This window comes from Bufo bufo, chromosome 6 (assembly GCF_905171765.1).
Source record: "Bufo bufo chromosome 6, aBufBuf1.1, whole genome shotgun sequence".
NCBI classification, from domain to species: domain Eukaryota; kingdom Metazoa; phylum Chordata; class Amphibia; order Anura; family Bufonidae; genus Bufo; species Bufo bufo.
The window spans coordinates 366,928,933-366,948,934 of record NC_053394.1 but is presented as its reverse complement, the minus strand read 5'-3'; the positions used below and the strand labels follow the sequence as shown (position 1 = coordinate 366,948,934).

Genomic DNA, 20,002 nt, shown 5'->3' with positions numbered 1-20,002 from the left:
TGGATCGGTTTGCAATAGGCAGGTTTGGGACTCTAAACAACAGCTGCATATAGGTAAGTTGGTAGTTTAGTGCCTCCAAAGCAGGTTTACTTTAAAGGGGTTGGGTTGTCCATAATCAGAAAAGCATGGCCGCCATATCTGTTCACAGATTATGTAGCTCAACCTCATTCACTTCAATGGTGCTGAACTGCAGCACCAGATCCAACCATGGACAGATATGGCACAGTTTGGGGAAGAGAGCAGCCATGTTTTTCTAACCCCTTTAAAACATCAATGCCTTTAAACAGTGAAGCAAAAAATAAGGGAATCAATAAAATTTATATACCAGGTTAAACAGTCCTTAAAGCAAAATTTGGGAGGGATGCACAACATTTCTTCCAGAGTTCTTCTACAGACACTTTCAACAACACTATGGGAAAGGACTACATACAATGCATAAGAATGTAAATGCTGCATTATGAAACCATGAATGTATTTCGGATATTAAATATTTATGGGGGGATTGTCCAGAACGGAGCCTCCCACGAGACCCCTAGCAGATAACAGTCATCACGAGGCAGTGCTTAAAAAGGTTTTCTGGTTTTCCTATATTAATGATCTATCCTCGGGATAGGTCATCAATATTAAATTGGCAGGGGTCTGATTCCCAGCACTCCCGCTGATCCATTGTTTGAAGACACTGTGGTACTTGAGTAAGTGCTGCTTTCTCTTTTATTGTTTACCACATGCCTTTAACATTGCATCGGTGGTGCAGTGTAACTACAACTGATCTGTACCATTTAAGTGAATGGGATGAAGTTTAATTACAACTGCTTCCTCCCATTAATTTCAATGACACGGAGCAGTTGTAGTCACACCGTACCACCTCTTTTCCGTACAATATTGTAAAGTACTGTAGTTTTCACCCTATAAAAGTGGGGGAAAATGTCTGTGCATATTATGGGGCGAATACTAATGACAACTTCCATTATGGAAGTGCTCGTTAGCACAGGGGACCAGGGAACGGTGAATACAGTGCCCCCTTTGTGGGCTCTGTACTCAACTCTTCCTGGTCTTCTCCTGCAGCTCTCTGCATGCTGTGTTGTGACCTGCGCACACCGTGAGGATGGCGGTGCGCTCAGTGACCTGTGGTCTGATTGGCTGTCTTATAAATATTCCGACTCTGATCTGAGATCTGAATGGGGGTCTTATGAACATTGGGAGTCTGAGGTCTGACTTATAAATATTGAGGGTCTGATCTGAGGTCTGATTGGGGGTCTTATAAACATTGCGGGTCTAATATGAGGTCTGAATCAGGGTCTTATAAACATTGGTAAATTGATCTGACGTCTGAATGGGGTTCTTAGGTCTGATTGGGGTCTTAGAAATATTGGGGGTCTGATCTGAAGATTGAATGAGTTCTTATTAAAATTGAGAGTCTGATCTGAGGTCTTATAAACATTGGGGGTCTGATTAGAGGTCTTATTGTGGGTTTTAATAAAATTGAGGATCTGAGCTGAGGTCTGATAAACATTGAGGGTCTGATCTTAGGTCTAATGAAAAATATTTTTTCCTTATTTTTCGCCTCTAAAACCTCGATGCGTCTTATGGGCTGGTGCGTTTTATATTGTGAAAAATACAGTAAAGAATGGGAAAATATATTGATAAACCATGTTGCCTGCAATACAAGAGAGAAGCCAACTGGAGAATACATGAGAGAAGCCAACTGGAGAATACATGAGAGAAGCCAACTGGAGAATACATAAGAGAAGCCAGCTGGAGAATACAAGAGGGAAGCCAACTGGAGAATACAAGAGAGAAGTCAACTGGAGAATACATAAGAGAAGCCAACTGGAGAATACATGAGAAAAGCCAACGGGAGAATACAAGAGAGAAGTCAACTGGAAAATACATGAGAAAAGCCAACTGGAGAATATATGTCACATCTGTGACAGGTCTCAGAAGGTCTGAAAGATTATCTACGCATTAGTGATCTGACAGCCTCTTTTGGTTTCACTTTGTCTGTGTGTTGCTGGTATGTCCACACCTCCTGTTCAGGTGTGGATCATGTGACCTTTACCTCGCCCTATTTAGTCAGACTTTTCCCATCACTCCTTGCTTGGGATAGCTTAATTTGGTCTTGGAAGAGCTGGAGTGTGGTTCGTGTTGAAGTCCTGTTCATCCTGTCGTGTTTTGTATTCCCCCCCCCCCCCCCCCCCCCCGGTTGTTTACTAGGCCTCAGTGAGCCGCTAGTTCCTTTACCAGGGAAGGAACGGGTGGTTTCTGCCCTGTCATTATCTTTAGGGCATCTGAGGGTCACCAGGGTTTTTTAGGTTCCCGTGTATGGGTATCTCTACCATCGAGAGGTGCCCATACGGATAGGAGTTAGGGCCAGGAGCAGGGTTTTATAGGTGGTGACCCTTTTCCTTCCCTAGCGGTGAGGCCTAGTGTCTTTCCCCTTCCTTCTTGATTGTCTTTTGGTGTTGGTGACATTATCCCAAGCCTATACCGCCATTTTTTGTTCTGATCTGTGCAGCTATGGATACTATGTCTGCACTGGTCGAACAGATGCAGAATCTGACTTTCGAGGTAGCAGACCTCCGCGCAACTGTCTTGCAGATTCAGAGTCCACAGGCTGCTGGTTTCGGTGGTGGGTCCCAGGCCTGTCCTGAACCGTAGGTGGCTCTCCCGGACAGGTTTTCTGGGGTAGTGACAATTTCATCCAGTTCAGGGAGTCATGTAAATTATACTTTAAAGGGAACCTGTCACCTGGATTTTGGGTATAGAGCTGAGGACATGGGTTGCTAGATGGCCGCTAGCACATCCGCAATACCCAGTCCCCATAGCTCTGTGTGCTTTTATTGTGTTAAAAAACTGATTTGATACATATGCAAATTAACCTGAGATGAGTCAGAGCTTGAAAATATGACTCTTCTCTGGTCACACAAGTAAGATATGACTCTTTTATGTTAATTTGCATAAAAGGCGGGAAGTACAAAAATGCATAGTACTTATTGAATTCGTCTGCAAATGAAATTAAAAGTGTAATTTATATGTTTAGGGTAACACAATGACCATTTAGAAACGCTCAGTAAGAGTAGCATAGTAGAGGTGACAGGTTCCCTTTAAGCTGCGTCCATACTCTTCTGGGGATAAGTGTCAACGTGTGGGTATGATTATTTCATTTCTTAAAGAGGACGCCCAATCTTGGGCCTTTTCTCTGCCGACCGGATCACCGTCCCTCCGGTCGGTAGATGAATTCTTCAGAGCCGAGACCAAGTTACGGAGTTTGCGGCAGGGAGAACGTTCCACGGAGACCTATTGCTCTGAATTTAGGAGATGGCCTACCGATACTGAGTGGAACGATCCTGCTCTCCGTAGCCAATTCTGTCAGGGTCTCTCTGAGAGACTGCAGGACGCGTTGGCCTTTCATGAAAATCTTGTGTCATTGGAGGCAGCTATGTGCCTTGCTGTACGTCTAGATAGACGCCTGAGGGAGAGATCTAGGGGTGCTCACCTTCAGGACGTACTGTCCAATAAGGGTACTGCTTCCTTTGACACTTATGGTGGAGAGACACTGGTAGTTGCGCCTTGTGATGAGCTTATGCAGTTAGGAGGAGCTACTCCTGGCAAAAGCTTGGGTTATGTGAAAGGAGTCTGCTTTTGTTGTGGCAAGAAGGGACATTTTGTGAATATTTGTCCGTAATTGCAGCATCAAGGTGTAAACAAAAAGAAAAAAAAACTTTTACTCCTCAAATTACTATTGGTGGTGTGGATTGGGAGCAAGAAAACCTACTTTTTTCTTTTACTGGTAGTACCCGTTTTCTCCTGTCTGCCGAGGTGGCGCTAGAGTCCAAAACTGTGAAAATCAAAGAGTTTATCGACAGTGGGGCAGGAGTTAACTTGATTGATGGACCGTTTGTATGCATTCATGGGTTGACTACTAATGCATTAGAGAAAAGTATTTCTGTCTTTGCAATTGACTCAGCACCTCTCACCCAAAAATGCCTGTCGCAGGTAGTGAATGACATTCATTTAAGAGTGGGTGATATGCATCAGGAATCTATCTCCTGTTATGTATTGGAGGGACTGCCTGCTCCGTTGGTGTTGGGCTTACCATGGTTAAGAAAACATAACTCTAACATCGACTGGCAAGCGAGACAGATTCTCGATTGGAGTGATTTTTGTATGGACAACTGTTTTAATGCATCATTCTCTATGGTGACCACTAAAACTGTACCCTCGTTCATTTCAGAATTTTCTGATGTTTTCTCTGAGAGTGGTAATCAGGAGTTGCCTCCACACCGGGAGTATGACTGTCCCGTCAATCTTATTCCCGGAGCTAAATTGCCCAAATCTCGGTTGTATAATCTTTCGGAACCCGAAAGAAAGGCCATGCGAGAGTATATTACCGAGAGTTTGGCAAAGGGACATATTAGACCATCCAAGTCCTCAGTGGCTGCTGGGTTTTTCTTTGTAAAGAAAAAAGATGGTACCCTGAGACCATGCCTGGACTTCCGTGAGCTCAATCGTATTACCGTCCGTGATCCTTACCCCCTTCCTTTGATTCTGGATTTGTTTAGTCAGATTGTCGGTGCCAAGGTGTTCTCTAAGTTGGATCTGAGGGGGGCATATAATCTGGTAAGGATCAAGGAGGGGGATGAGTGGAAGACCGCATTTAATACCCCTGAGGGTCATTTTGAAAACCTGGTCATGCCCTTTGGGTTAACCAATGCTCCTGCGGTTTTTCAACACTTTGTCAATGACATCTTTCATCATCTGGTGGGGAGGTTTGTCGTTGTATACCTTGATGACATACTAATTTATTCGCCTAATATGGAGACTCATCAGGATCATGTGAGACAGGTGTTACAGATCCTAAGAGAGAATAAGTTGTATGCTAAGATGGAAAAGTGTGTATTTGCTGTACAGGAAGTGCAATTTCTGGGTTACCTGCTCTCATCCTCAGGTTTTTGTATGGATCCCGAGAAGGTCTGTGCCGTGTTGGACTGGAATCGACCGGAAAATCTGAAAGCGCTTATGCGGTTTTTGGGGTTTACCAACTACTACCGTAAATTTATCTTGAACTATTCATCGGTGGTTAAACCTTTAACAGACATGACTAGGAAGGGTGCGGATATTTCTGTCTGGTCTGATGCAGCATTACAGGCCTTTTCTGCTGTGAAAAAATAGTTTTGCTTCCGCCCCTATTCTGATGCGACCGGACGTGACTCAGCCATTTATTGTTGAGGTTGACGCGTCCGAGGTAGGGGTAGGAGCAATCTTGTAGCAAGGTCCTTCACCTAGTAAATGGCGCCCATGTGCGTTTTTCTCTAAAAAACTCTCTACTGCTGAAAGGAATTATGATGTAAAGGAATAGTTGGCCATTAAGTTGGCGTTCAAGGAATGGCGGCATTGGTTGGAAGGAGCAATTCACCCTATTACGGTAATTACGGATCACAAGAATCTGGCCTACCTGGAGTCGGCTAAGCGACTGAACCCAAGGCAGGCCAGATGGTCATTGTTTTTCACCAGATTTAACTTCATCGTCACTTACCGCCCTGGGGTTAAGAACATCAAGGCGGACGCTTTGTCACGTAGCTTTCCTGGGGGGGGGGGGGGGGGGGGGGGTGAGTCTAATGGCCCTAGTCCCATCTTATATGAAGGGATAGTCATATCCGCTCTTTATCCTGATCTTGAGGCCAGGGTGTTGGAGGCACAGGAGGATGCTCCGGACTCTTGTCCTCTGGGGAAGTTGTTTTTTCCCTCCGAATTACAAGGTGTTTGAGGAACATCACTGTACGGTGCTTGCTGGGCATCCTGGGAGCAGATCGACTGTCGATCTCATTTCTCGCAGATTTTGGTGGCCGGGGTTGCGTAAGTGTGTTGAGGACTATGTGTCAGCCTGTGGTACCTGTGCACGTGCTAAGGTGACACATACTCGGCCTTCCGGATCTCTGCTTCCATTGCCCATCCCGTCCAGACCTTGGACCTATTTGTCCATGGATTTTATCACGGATTTACCGAATTCTTCGGGAAAAACTGTGATTCTGATGTTTGTTGATCGTTTTAGTAAAATGGCACACTTTATTGCATTACCTAGTCTACCCAATGCTAAAACTCTTGCACAGGTGTTTGTCGACAACATCGTGAAACTACATGGCATTCCCTCTGATGTGGTGTCCGATAGAGGGACTCAGTTTGTTTCCAGATTCTGGAAAGCGTTCTGTACTCATCTGGGTGTACAATTGTCCTTCTCTTCAGCTTTTCATCCTCAGACTTACTTGAGATGTTTTGTTTCAGAGAATCAGGAAGAGTGGTCTTCATTTTTGTCGTTAGCGGAGTTTGCTATAAATAACCGTAGACAGGAATCCACTGATAAGTCGTCGTTTTTTGGGGCATATGGGTTCCATCCACAGTTTGGTACATTTTCTGGTGCTCGAAATTCTGGCATTCCTGAGGAGGAATGATTTTCCTCTTCTTTGTCTTCTATTTGGCGGAAAATCCAAAATAACCTGAAAAAGATGGGCAACAGATATAAGCGTGTGGCTAAAAGGAGACGTATGAGTGGTCCGGACCTGAGAGTGGGTGATTCTGTGTGCTTGTCTACAAGAAACATTAAACTTAAGGTACCTTCTTGGAAGTTGGGCCCAAGATTTATTGGTCCATATAAGATCACTGCCATTTTAACCCTGTAGCCTTCCGTCTTGAACTTCCTCAGGCATTGAAAATCCATAACGTATTTCATAAATCGTTGCTAAAGAAATGTGTCGAACCTGTTGAGCCGTCCTCCTTGCCTCCCGCTCCTGTCATGGTGGACGGCAATTTAGAATTTCAGATCAGCAGGATTGTGGACTCCCGAGTTCTCCGGAGATCCCTCCAGTATCTCGTTCATCGGAGAGGGTACGGACCAGAGGAGAGGATGTGGGTTCCAGCGACCGATGTTAATGCTAGTCGTCTATTGAGAGCATTCTACAGAGCTCATCCTGATAAGGTCGGTCCTGGGTGCTCGGAGGTAACCCGTAGAGGGGGGGTACTGTCCCATCTGTGACAGGTCTCAGAAGGTCTAAAAGATTATCTACGCATTATTGATCTGACAGCCTCTTTTGGTTTCACTTTGTCTGTGTGTTGCTAGTATGTCCACACCTCCTGTTCAGGTGTGGATCATGTGACCTTTACCTCGCCTTATTTAGTCAGACTTCTCCCATCACTCCTTGCTTGGGATAGCTTAATTTGGTCTTGGAAGAGCTGGAGTGTGGTTCGTGTTGAAGTCCTGTTCATCCTTCTTCCTCTGAAGTTAAGTGTTCTGCTTGTCGTGTTTTGTATCCCCCCCCCCCCTGGTTGTTTACTAGGCCTCAGTGAGACGCTAGCTACTTCTCCAGGAAAGGAACGGGTGGTCTCTGCCCTGTCATTATCATTAGGGCATCTGAGGGTCACCAGGGTTTTCTAGGTTCCCATGGTTATCTCTACTATTGAGAGGTGCCCATACGGATAGGAGTTACGGCCAGGAGCAGGGTTTTATAGGGGGTGACCCTTTTCCTTCCAAAAGCCAAAGAGAAGCCAAAAGCTTTTTTCAGGAGTAAATATTGATGCTCGGGAAAGGTCATCAGCACTGTATACTGTATAGATGCTGCGGTTAGTATTGCAGCTCAAGCCAACTCCCTAGAATTGGACTGAGCAGCACATAGGCCATGTGACCAATGAATGTAACATCACTGGCCTAGGAAGGGGGCTGCAGTGCTTAGCAAAGAGCTATGGTCTCTTCACACAGTTGATCAAGGGGGTGAATGGAGTCAGACCACACCGATCTGATATTAATTACCTATACTGAGGATAGGTCAACAATATTTTACTCTCCAAAAAAAACCTTTCACATCTGGTGAAAACAGCAGACTATGTAACCTAGTTGAAAAGCTATAGCCTCATACTGCCAGTGTATAGGAAAGCCAAGGTAATATGTGTTTTTTTTGACTGCACTAAGACACCACTGAGGACCTTTAGCTTCAACCTACTTGCCAGATGCTCGGTGCATCAGATCTCTTAAAAACATTTGACATAAATCCTCATTTTAGGAGAAAGGGGGTTGATATTGTTTCTATTTTACATCTCATTTAATACAGCGTGTCATTGTGGTACTGGGACAATTATTACACGAGGGGGAACAATTGACTTCTGTGACCTTTTCTTCCTGAAATCAACACAGAGCCATGCATGAAAAAGCCTGAAGAAATGCCATCTCAGCCATTTTATAATCCGACTAAACGAGACAAAAGTGTTTCAATTATGTAGAAAGACGGTAAAAATTTTGAGTGGAAACAAGATCCCATATGACAAGTTCTCCTTCAATGTTAGTTAAAGATTAGAAGACTAGATTGGTCAAGGTTGATTTATCATTTACCCTTATCAGAAGATTTTATGTCTGTCATAAAGCATGTTAAAATCATTCAAGCACAAGTTAACATAAAGTACTTTCTGCAATAAAACGACAAGCCCTTATCCTACTAAGAATCGTTACTTTGTATAAAGATGTTGACGTTTTAGATTCTAGGAACAGTTTCTATTCCATTCCAGAAATGTGGGCTTGTCGATTAAGAAACTTTATGGTGCATTGTTACACGCTCATGGGAAATACTTAGGCAAGAGAGGCACCAAAGATTTCCAAATCAGATGTATAAAAGGAAAACTATGTTTGCTGATATGACATGTGTTTACTAGTAAAGAGGAGCTTAAAGGGGTTGTGCAAGTTAACAAACATGATCATCAAACATATTGAGATCTGGTGAATTTGAAGGCAAAGTCACAACCTTGAGCTCTGTCATGTTCCTCAAAGCAGTCGTCCACATCATGACCATGTTTGGTAGGTACTAACACTGCATCCTAGAAACACTCCACAAGAATTGTGATTTTGGAGAACATCTCAATTTCGCCCTTATCAAAGTAGCTTAGATCCTTACACTTGTCCATTTTGTCCACTTCTAACACATCAAATTCAAGAACTGACTGTACACTTTGCTGCATAATATATCCCACTCCTTGACAAATGCTATTGTCATGAGATAAATCAGATAATCACTGTTATTCACCTCACTTGTCAGTGGTTTTAGGGTAGTGTCCTACATAGTGGACGCACATAGACAAGCCATGACCAAGATGTGGCTATGATGTGTACAGAAGTCCCAGTCTGCATGGTTTGCAGTTGTTAATGGCTCATGCTGGATGGCTAGAACTTCATGCACTTAATAATCCGAAGCCATAATTTGTAAACTATGCAGATTTGAGGTTTTTGGAAACACTGTTCACATCTCGGCCACTGCTCAGCCATAAAGGTCCACTATGATGGACATCACTCTTAGAAGGTTTATTCCCATCTGGAACATATCAATCACATATGCCATAAATGTCAGGTGTGGGTCCCACCTCCTATCTCCAGAACGGGGCCCTGAAATGAAATGGAGAGCAAGGGCAAATGCGCAGCCACCCTCTGTTCACCCCTACAGGACTTTCAAAAATAGCCAAGCTCAAGCTTACCTATTTTTGGAAGCCTCATAGTGGTGAATGAAGAGTTGGCCGCACTTGTGTAGCTTGCTCTCCATTCACTGCTATGGGAAGCTTGCTCTCCATTCACTTCAGGGGACCCTGTTCTTGATATAGGAGTGAGTCCCAAAGGTGGGACCACACCTATCTGACATTTATGGCATATTTTATTGATATGCCATAAATGTCCCCTTTAAAGAGTAACTGTACTTTCACACAATATTACTTCATTTAATAGAGAATGGCAAATTTCTAAATCACTTCATTTATAAAATCTGCCTGTATCCACCTGAAAAAAAAGGTGATATGTCATGGCCACTATTGGTCTCACTTCCACCTAAGTTGCAGTCCACTGCCTGTTGTCAAGCAAGATCTATCCCTGCTAAACAGAGAGTCTCAAGATGGCTGAGAGGAAGTGGGGGCATGTCAGACCTAGCTGAGATTGTGAGCCTGATAAAACTTGTACACTGCTTGCGAGCATCACAGGGGTGTGATTTAGTCCTCCTTATCAGCTTTCTTAGCTCCTTAGAAGAAAAGAAAGATAGTGGGAAGTAAGGGAAGTGAGGTAACTGCAGGAAGTACTGGCTGAAGGGGGATACCCCTGCTTGTGAGAGAAATGCATCCAACTGTGTTGCTGAAAAATGTGAATGTGCACACTGCGTCTGTGTACTTAGCCTAAGGGCTCATGCACAGGAACGTATGTATTTTGCGGTCAGCAAAACACGAATCCACCCAAAAAAAGTGACATCCATGTATGTCCGTGTTATATCCATTTTTTTCCAGATCCATTGTAACAATGCCTGTCCTTCTCCGCAAAACAGACAAGAAAAGGGCCTGTTCTATTTTTTTGCGGAACAGACTTGCAGACATACTGATACAAAATGCACAGGGAGTCACTTCCGTTTTTTTTCCGGCCCATTGAAATAAATGGTTCCACATATGGGCAGCAAAAAAACAGATGACACAGACAAAAAAATGACAAAATGACACAGACAAAAAAATACCCCAGCCTATACACTGACATTTTAATAGGCCTATCAATCAGTCGGAGGTTAAAATAGTCTGCTTTTGGCCTCCATATACCCGGAATACTGGCAGAATGCCCTTTGTGATACAGAAGCCAACCTCGAAAAACATCTTATATTTTTTTTTTTTTTTTTACAGTCGGTAAAAACCCACTTTTAACAGACGCCACTGAGTGCAATAAAGAAAGCAATGACACAAGTATATGAAAGCCTTACAGGTTTATGGCGGTCTATAAAGACATGGAGATGTTTATAGCAAATTGTCATTGACTTTGACTAGATGACATTGCCTCGTTACTGGTGGCTCGGTAATTAATTACGGTACACAGAGGATGGGACTGATCGAAGTGATGAACAGGAAGGCTGTATCTAGGTTACATCTTTGAAATCACATTTTTCACATCTAGATATAGAAAACTGATTTAGAAATTCTCTGCATTAGTCATAATGGCATATCTGTCACGGTGCCTTCTGTGACAGAGGTTAGAAGATCAGTGATCAGTGTTGTTTTGGTCCGCATCCGAGCAGTTATATGTAAAGGCTGTCCATGTCGTTCCACAAATTGCGGAACATGCACGGACGCCATCCGTGTTTTGCGGATCCGCGATTTACTGAGCGCAAAACACACCACGGTTGTGTGCCTAACTGACAGCCTCTTCATTCTCAGTGTTGTGGTTTGGTAATGACCACACCTCTTGTCAGGTGCAGCCCGTGGTCATTACTGCATTCCCTACTTAGTTTGGTCTCACACTCCATACCATGCAGTTGAAATTCTCTGCTTGGATTTGGAAGAGTTGGTGTGTGGACCTTACCTGTGTTCCTGCTCATCCATTTTCAACCAGTAGTCTCATTCCCTGCCACTACCTAGGGAATTGTATTTTTGTACAGACAGGAGTTGGGGCAAGGTTTAGGGGCTTCCTAGGAGGTGACCTTTTCTCTCTCCCTAGCCTTGAGGCCTAGTTCTGTGTGTCCCTCCCCTGTATTCGTGACATTATCAACTGCCAAAAACCGCCATTTTGTTCAGATCAGTGCAGCTATGGATCCTATGTCAGCACTAGTAGGACAGCTGCAGGGTCTTTGGAGGTAGCGACCGTCTTGAAGATCCAGAGACCACAGGTGGCTGGTTCCGGTGGTGGGTGCCAGGCTTACCCTGAACCTAAGGTTGCCCTCCCGGACAGATTTTCCGGGGGTAGCGACAATTTCATTCGGTTCAGGGAGAGATGAAAATTATACTTTAACCACCTCCGGACCGCCTAACGCAGGATCGCGTTCCGGAGGTGGCAGCCCTGCGCAGAGTCACGCATATATGCGTCATCTCGCGATGGGCGAGATTTCCTGTGAACGCGCGCACACAGGCGCGCGCGCTCACAGGAACGGAAGGTAAGAGAGTTGATCTCCAGCCTGCCAGCGGCGATCGTTCGCTGGCAGGCTGGAGATGTGTTTTTTTTAACCCCTAACAGGTATATTAGACGCTGTTTTGATAACAGCGTCTAATATACCTGCTACCTGGTCCTCTGGTGGTCCCCTTTGTTTGGATCGACCACCAGAGGACACAGGTAGCTCAGTAAAGTCCCACCAAGCACCACTACACTACACTACACCCCCCCCCCGTCACTTATTAACCCCTTATTAGCCCCTGATCACCCCTGATCACCCCATATAGACTCCCTGATCACCCCCCTGTCATTGATCACCCCCCTGTCATTGATTACCCCCCTGTAAAGCTCCATTCAGATGTCCGCATGATTTTTACGGATCCACTGATAGATGGATCGGATCCGCAAAACGCATCCGGACGTCTGAATGAAGCCTTACAGGGGCGTGATCAATGACTGTGGTTATCACCCCATATAGACTCCCTGATCACCCCCCCTGTCATTGATTACACCCCTGTCATTGATCAACCCCCTGTAAAGCTCCATTCAGATGTCCGCATGATTTTTACGGATGCACTGATAGATGGATCCGATCCGCAAAACGCATCCGGACGTCTGAATGAAGCCTTACAGGGGCGTGATCAATGACTGTGGTGATCACCCCATATAGACTCCCTGATCACCCCCCTGTAAAGCTCCATTCAGATGTCCGCATGATTTTTACGGATGCACTGATAGATGGATCCGATCCGCAAAACGCATCCGGACGTCTGAATGAAGCCTTACAGGGGAGTGATCAATGACTGTGGTGATCACCCCATATAGACTCCCTGATCACCCCCCTGTCATTGATTACCCCCCTGTAAAGCTCCATTCAGATGTCCGCATGATTTTTACGGATGCACTGATAGATGGATCGGATCCGCAAAACGCATCCGGACGTCTGAATGAAGCCTTACAGGGGCGTGATCAATGACTGTGGTGATCACCCCATATAGACTCCCTGATCACCCCCCTGTCATTGATCAACCCCCCTGTCATTGATCACCCCCCCTGTCATTGATCACCCCCCTGTCATTGATCACCCCCCTGTCATTGATCACCCCTCTGTAAGGCTCCATTCAGATATTTTTTTGGCCCAAGTTAGCAGAATTTATTTTTTTTTTCTTACAAAGTCTCATATTCCACTAACTTGTGTCAAAAAATAAAATCTCACATGAACTCACCATACCCCTCACGGAATCCAAATGCGTAAAATTTTTTAGACATTTATATTCCAGACTTCTTCTCACGCTTTAGGGCCCCTAGAATGCCAGGGCAGTATAAATACCCCACATGTGACCCCATTTCGGAAAGAAGACACCCCCAGGTATTCCGTGAGGGGCATATTGAGTCCATGAAAGATTGAAATTTTTGTCCCAAGTTAGCGGAACGGGAGACTTTGTGAGAAAAAAATTAAAAATATCAATTTCCGCTAACTTGTGCCAAAAAAAAAAAATTTCTATGAACTCGCCATGCCCCTCATTGAATACCTTGGGGTGTCTTCTTTCCAAAATGGGGTCACATGTGGGGTATTTATACTGCTCTGGCATTCTAGGGGCCCCAAAGCGTGAGAAGAAGTCTGGTATCCAAATGTCTAAAAATGCCCTCCTAAAAGGAATTTGGGCACCTTTGCGCATCTAGGCTGCAAAAAAGTGTCACACATCTGGTATCGCCGTACTCAGGAGAAGTTGGGGAATGTGTTTTGGGGTGTCATTTTACATATACCCATGCTGGGTGAGAGAAATATCTTGGTCAAATGCCAACTTTGTATAAAAAAATGGGAAAAGTTGTCTTTTGCCAAGATATTTCTCTCACCCAGCATGGGTATATGTAAAATGACACCCCAAAACACATTCCCCAACTTCTCCTGAATACGGCGATACCACATGTGTGACACTTTTTTGCAGCCTAGGTGGGCAAAGGGGCCCATATTCCAAAGAGCACCTTTAGGATTTCACAGGTCATTTACCTACTTACCACACATTAGGGCCCCTGGAAAATGCCAGGGCAGTATAACTACCCCACAAGTGACCCCATTTTGGAAAGAAGACACCCCAAGGTATTCCGTGAGGGGCATGGCGAGTTCCTAGAATTTTTTATTTTTTGTCACAAGTTAGTGGAAAATGATGATTTTTTTTTTTTTTTTTTTCATACAAAGTCTCATATTCCACTAACTTGTGACAAAAAATAAAAAGTTCCATGAACTCACTATGCCCATCAGCGAATACCTTGGGGTCTCTTCTTTCCAAAATGGGGTCACTTGTGGGGTAGTTATACTGCCCTGGCATTCTAGGGGCCCAAATGTGTGGTAAGGAGTTTGAAATCAAATTCTGTAAAAAATGACCTGTGAAATCCGAAAGGTGCTCTTTTGAATATGGGCCCCTTTGCCCACCTAGGCTGCAAAAAAGTGTCACACATCTGGTATCTCCGTAATCGGGAGAAGTTGGGGAATGTGTTTTGGGGTGTCATTTTACATATACCCATGCTGGGTGAGAGAAATATCTTGGCAAAAGACAACTTTTCCCATTTTTTTATACAAAGTTGGCATTTGACCAAGATATTTATCTCACCCAGCATGGGTATATGTAAAAAGACACCCCAAAACACATTCCTCAACTTCTCCTGAATACAGAGATACCAGATGTGTGACACTTTTTTGCAGCCTAGGTGGGCAAAGGGGCCCACATTCCAAAGAGCACCTTTCGGATTTCACAGGTCATTTACCTACTTACCACACATTTGGGCCCCTAGAATGCCAGGGCAGTATAACTACCCCACAAGTGACCCCATTTTGGAAAGAAGAGACCCCAAGGTATTCGCTGATGGGCATAGTGAGTTCATGGAAGTTTTTATTTTTTGTCACAAGTTTGTGGAATATGAGACTTTGTATGAAAAAAAAAAATAAAAAAAAAAATCATCATTTTCCACTAACTTGTGACAAAAAATAAAAAATTCTAGGAACTCGCCATGCCCCTCACGGAATACCTTGGGGTGTCTTCTTTCCAAAATGGGGTCACTTGTGGGGTAGTTATACTGCCCTGGTATTCTAGGGGCCCAAATGTGTGGTAAGGAGTTTGAAATCAAATTCAGGAAAAAATGAGGAGTGAAATCCGAAAGGTGCTCTTTGGAATATGGGCCCCTTTGCCCACCTAGGCTGCAAAAAAGTGTCACACATCTGGTATCCCCGTACTCAGGAGAAGTTGAGGAATGTGTTTTGGGGTGTCTTTTTACATATACCCATGCTGGGTGAGATAAATATCTTGGTCAAATGACAACTTTGTATAAAAAAATGGGAAAAGTTGTCTTTTGCCAAGATATTTCTCTCACCCAGCATGGGTATATATAAAATGACACCCCAAAACACATTCCCCACCTTCTCCTGAGTACGGAGATACCAGATGTGTGACACTTTTTTGCAGCCTAGGTGGGCAAAGGGGCCCATATTCCAAAGAGCACCTTTCGGATTTCACTGGTCATTTTTTACAGAATTTGATTTCAAACTCCTTACCACACATTTGGGCCCCTAGAATGCCAGGGCAGTATAACTTCCCCACAAGTGACCCCATTTTGGAAAGAAGAGACCCCAAGGTATTCGCTGATGGGCATAGTGAGTTCATAGAACTTTTTATTTTTTGTCACAAGTTAGTGGAATATGAGACTTTGTAAGAAAAAAAAAAAAAAAAAAAAAAATCATAATTTTCCGCTAACTTGTGACAAAAAATAAAAAGTTCTATGAACTCACTATGCCCATCAGTGAATACCTTAGTGTGTGTACTTTCAGAAATGGGGTCATTTGTGGGGTGTTTGTACTGTCTGGGCATTATAGAACCTCAGGAAACATGACAGGTGCTCAGAAAGTCAGAGCTGCTTCAAAAAGCGGAAATTCACATTTTTGTACCATAGTTTGTAAACGCTATAACTTTTACCCAAACCATTTTTTTTTTACCCAAACATTTTTTTTTTATCAAAGACATGTAGAACTATAAATTTAGAGCAAAATTTCTATATGGATGTCGTTTTTTTTGCAAAATTTTACAACTGAAAGTGAAAAATGTCATTTTTTTGCAAAAAAAATCGTTAAATTTCGATTAATAACAAAAAAAGTAAAAATGTCAGCAGCAATGAAATACCACCAAATGAAAGCTCTATTAGTGAGAAGAAAAGGAGGTAAAATTCATTTGGGTGGTAAGTTGCATGACCGAGCAATAAATGGTGAAAGTAGTGTAGGTCAGAAGTGTAAAAAGTGGCCTGGTCTTTCAGGGTGTTTAAGCACTGGGGGCTGAGGTGGTTAAGCTGCGTCCGTACTCTTCTGGGGATGAGAGTCAACGTGTGGGTATGATCATTTTATTGCTTAAAGGTGACGCCCAGTCTTGGGCTTTTTCTCTGCCGACCGGATTACAGTCCCTCCAGTCAGTAGATTAATTTTTTAGAGCCTTGGGTCTTATTTACGATGAGCCGGATCAGATCTCTCAGGCATAGACCAAATTACGTGGTTTACGGCAGGGAGAGCGCTCCGCGGAGACCTATTGCTCTGAATTTAGGAGATGGTCTACGGATACGGAGTGGAATGATCCTGCTTTCCGTAGCCAATTCTGTCAGGGGTTATCTGAGAGGCTGAAGGACGCGTTGGCCTTTCATAAAAATCCTGAGTCATTGGAAGCAGCTATGTCCCTTACTGTACGTCTTAATAGACGCCTGAGAGAGAGAGATCTAGGGTTACTGATCCTGAGGAGGTACTGTCGAATAATGTGGCGGCTTCCTTTGACACTTATGGTGTTGAGACACCTGTGGTTACGCCTTATGACGAGCCTATGCAGTTAGGAGGAGCTACTCCTGGAACTGCTGGCAAGAACTTTGGTCATATGAAGGGTGTCTGTTTCTGTTGTTGAAAGAAGGGACATTTTGCGAATTTATGTCTGTACGTTCAGCGTCAAGGTGAAAACAAAAAAAAAAAGAGTTTAATCCCCAACTTACTATTGGTGGTGTGGGTGGGGAGCCAGAAAGCGTACTTTTTTCATTTACTGGTAGTACCTGATTTCTCCTGTTGGCCAAGGTGGCGCTAGACTCCAAAACTGTGGGAATTGAGGTGTTTATTGACAGTGGGGCAGGGGTTAACCTAGTTGATGGTCAGTTTGTTCGTATGCATGGCTTGACAACAAATGCATTAGACAAAAATATTTCGGTGCAATTGATTCTGCTCCACTCACGCAAAACTGTTTATCACAAATTGTGCAGGACATCCATTTAAATATATTTTAACATCCGTTTAACATATTTTGATCTTGTGGGATGGGCCTGCTGAATTATTTAAGGCCTTCATTCAGCAACTTAATACCAATGATATTGGCCTTAGTTTCACCCACAAGATCAATAATCAATGTATCGCCTTCCTTGATACTCTCATCACTAAGAGAAATGGAAAATTATGTACCGAGACTTATCGAAAACCGACATCCACCAATAGCCTCTTAAGGTAGGACAGTTATCATCCCCAATGTTTGAGAAAAGGCATACCGAAGGGACAATACCTTCGTATTTGAAGGAATTGTTCTTCTCTGGAATCATTTAAGACACGAGCAGGGGACCTTCGGACTTGTTTTTCCCAACGTGGTTATCCACCAGAGACTCTTAGGGACGCTTTTCAACATTCATTGGGCAGAGATAGACACACCTTGTTGTACAATACCTCTAATTTAAAACGTGAGGATGACAACTTACATATTATTGGTACATTTGACAAGCAAAACTTGCGGGTACAGGGCATTTTGAAACGATATTGGGGGATTTTACGATCAGACCCGGATATCGGGGACCTTATACCTCCACGATCCTTAATTACATATAGGAGAGGGAGATCGATTGGTGACCGCCTTATGCATAGTCATTATGTGAGACCACGCCCAAGCGGTACCCGGTTGGACCGCAGACCCCTTTGTACTTTTAAATGTAATGGATGTATTTGCTGCCCTTTTATCCTCAAATCATCTACTTTTTGCAGCGTCTCTACTAGTAAAACCTATCAAATTAGGGACTTTGCAAATTGCAAGACACAGGGTGTTGTCTATCTCTGCACATGTACCTGTCCCCTCAACTATGTTGGGCAGACAAAGAGGGAATTACTACGAAGGGTGGGTGATCACCTGAATGATATTAATCACAAACGGGATAAACCCATCGCTTGACATGTTACTGAATTTCATCAGGGAGACCCAAGAGCTATTGCTTTTCAAGTCATTGAGGTTGTCTGTAAATCCACTCGTGGCGGTGACTGGGACAAACAGATTTTACGTAAAGAGGCTCAATAAATCGATTGTCTCAAGACGGTGTCCCCCTCTGGCCTTAACGAACAGATTTCCTTTGCTTGTTTTCTCTGAGAACTCACCCTTATGCAATTAACTAAGTGTTTAATTTATTTTTATTTTGCCTCTTATTTTTATCCACGCACATATACCTGCTTTATGTATCCGACCACAATAGGTCCTGTGCGTTCCTGTAATCTACGAGGATTCGGTGGTTCATGGTTATTGCATCCTTGACCCCCATTTATATTATCCTCCAGATATACCCTCTGATCTTGTCCCACTGGCTTTAGTCTCTGTTTGACCATTCATACATCCAATAATTTAATTTGTCATATATGTGTTCTATGGATATTTTCCCCATACCACATGCTCTTTAGCCTCTCACGCCTGTTTAAATGCGTAGTTGCGCTTTGATTGTGGACATTATTCCCTTAGTTGCCGACGTCTGGCGAGGTTGGAACGCAATCTGCGTTCCAAATACCAGAAGCACGTCGGCGGTGGAACGCATTATGCGTTCCAAATACCGGAAGTGATGTAACGTTTTTTATTTTTGTGCGGCGGCACCTAGGGAGTGGCGTCTGTATAATGGTATGGGCTTTTTGGGCATTCTGTGCAGCTCTTATCATCCAGGCTGACAGTATCTGGGATATCATCACTACCAGACCTTTACTTGTCCCCTGAGGAACCTTCGCTACCTGTTGGGGAAACGCGTCGGGACGACTTTAAGATATTTGGAAGTGGTTTGTAGGGGTATCCAGGGCAATTTTAGGGTGAGCCGTCGATTGAATGGGGTCGCCCCTTTCGGGGCGGGTGCTCCACAGTTAGGTAGGGACACCTGAGCGACATGTAGGGTATCACTTCCTCTGACCCTCTCAAGGCTGGCTTTCATTATACCACCTTCGTATCACATTATATGGCTGTTGCTGCCATCAAGGTGAAAAGGAATTCTCAATTTCTGACAATTATCATCCTTTCATCATAGCTCTGCGACCACCACTATTTCATTACCCTGGTACCGTGAGCAACCAACATATAGTTGTTGCAGTTATATTATATCTGTTATATATCTTCTTGAGCTTGTTGTTACTAAGGGTGATTACTACATACGTACGGTTTTCTGTCTGCTACGTAATGGGTGCCCTGTGATCTCCTATTCACCCACATTAATCTCTATATATATTTGTGCATCATTGGTAGAGGTAATTTTGATCATTAACTAATCACGCCTGGATAGGCGGATTCTCTTTATATATTGATATCACGTAATTGAGGGATTGTTCTATCTTTTTACTATAGTACATAATAAAGGTTATATTTTAAGGGTAATTTTTTTCTTCTGTGACGTTTCTACATCCATTTAAAGGTGAATGATTTTCATCAATAATACATCTCGTGTTTTGTGCTGGAGGGTCTGCCTGCTCCGGTGGTGCTAGGTTTGCTGTGGTTAAGTAAACATAATCCTACCATCGATTGGCAAGTGAGACAGATTCTGGATTTGAGTGATTATTGCATAGACAACTGTCTTAGCACATCGCTTTCTGTTGTAACCACTAAATCTGTACATTCCTTTATTTCTGATTTTGCTGATGTATTCTCCAAAAGTGGAGACCAGGAGTTACCCCCACATCGAGAGTATTATTGCCCTGTCAACCTTGTTCCCGGAGCTAAATTGCCCAAATCTCGGTTGTATAATCTTTCTGAACCCAAAAGAGCAGCCATGCAAGAATATATCACTGAGAGTTTG

General features: G+C 43.7%; 1 protein-coding gene across 3 annotated transcripts in view; it reads right to left on the bottom strand.

Annotated features, from left to right (window-relative positions):
* The window catches only part of TMEM100 (transmembrane protein 100), a 115,724-nt gene that overhangs the window by 15,551 nt on the left and 80,171 nt on the right, over window positions 1–20,002 (bottom strand). The window contains exon 1 of one of the 3 annotated variants that reach the window (XM_040436916.1): window positions 7,975–7,985. The exons of the other annotated variants lie outside the window; for them this stretch is intronic. The gene's annotated coding sequence lies outside the window, so the exon portion shown is untranslated. Of the gene's footprint in view, window positions 1–7,974; window positions 7,986–20,002 lie in introns of those variants that run through there. 3 annotated transcript variants of the gene reach the window in all.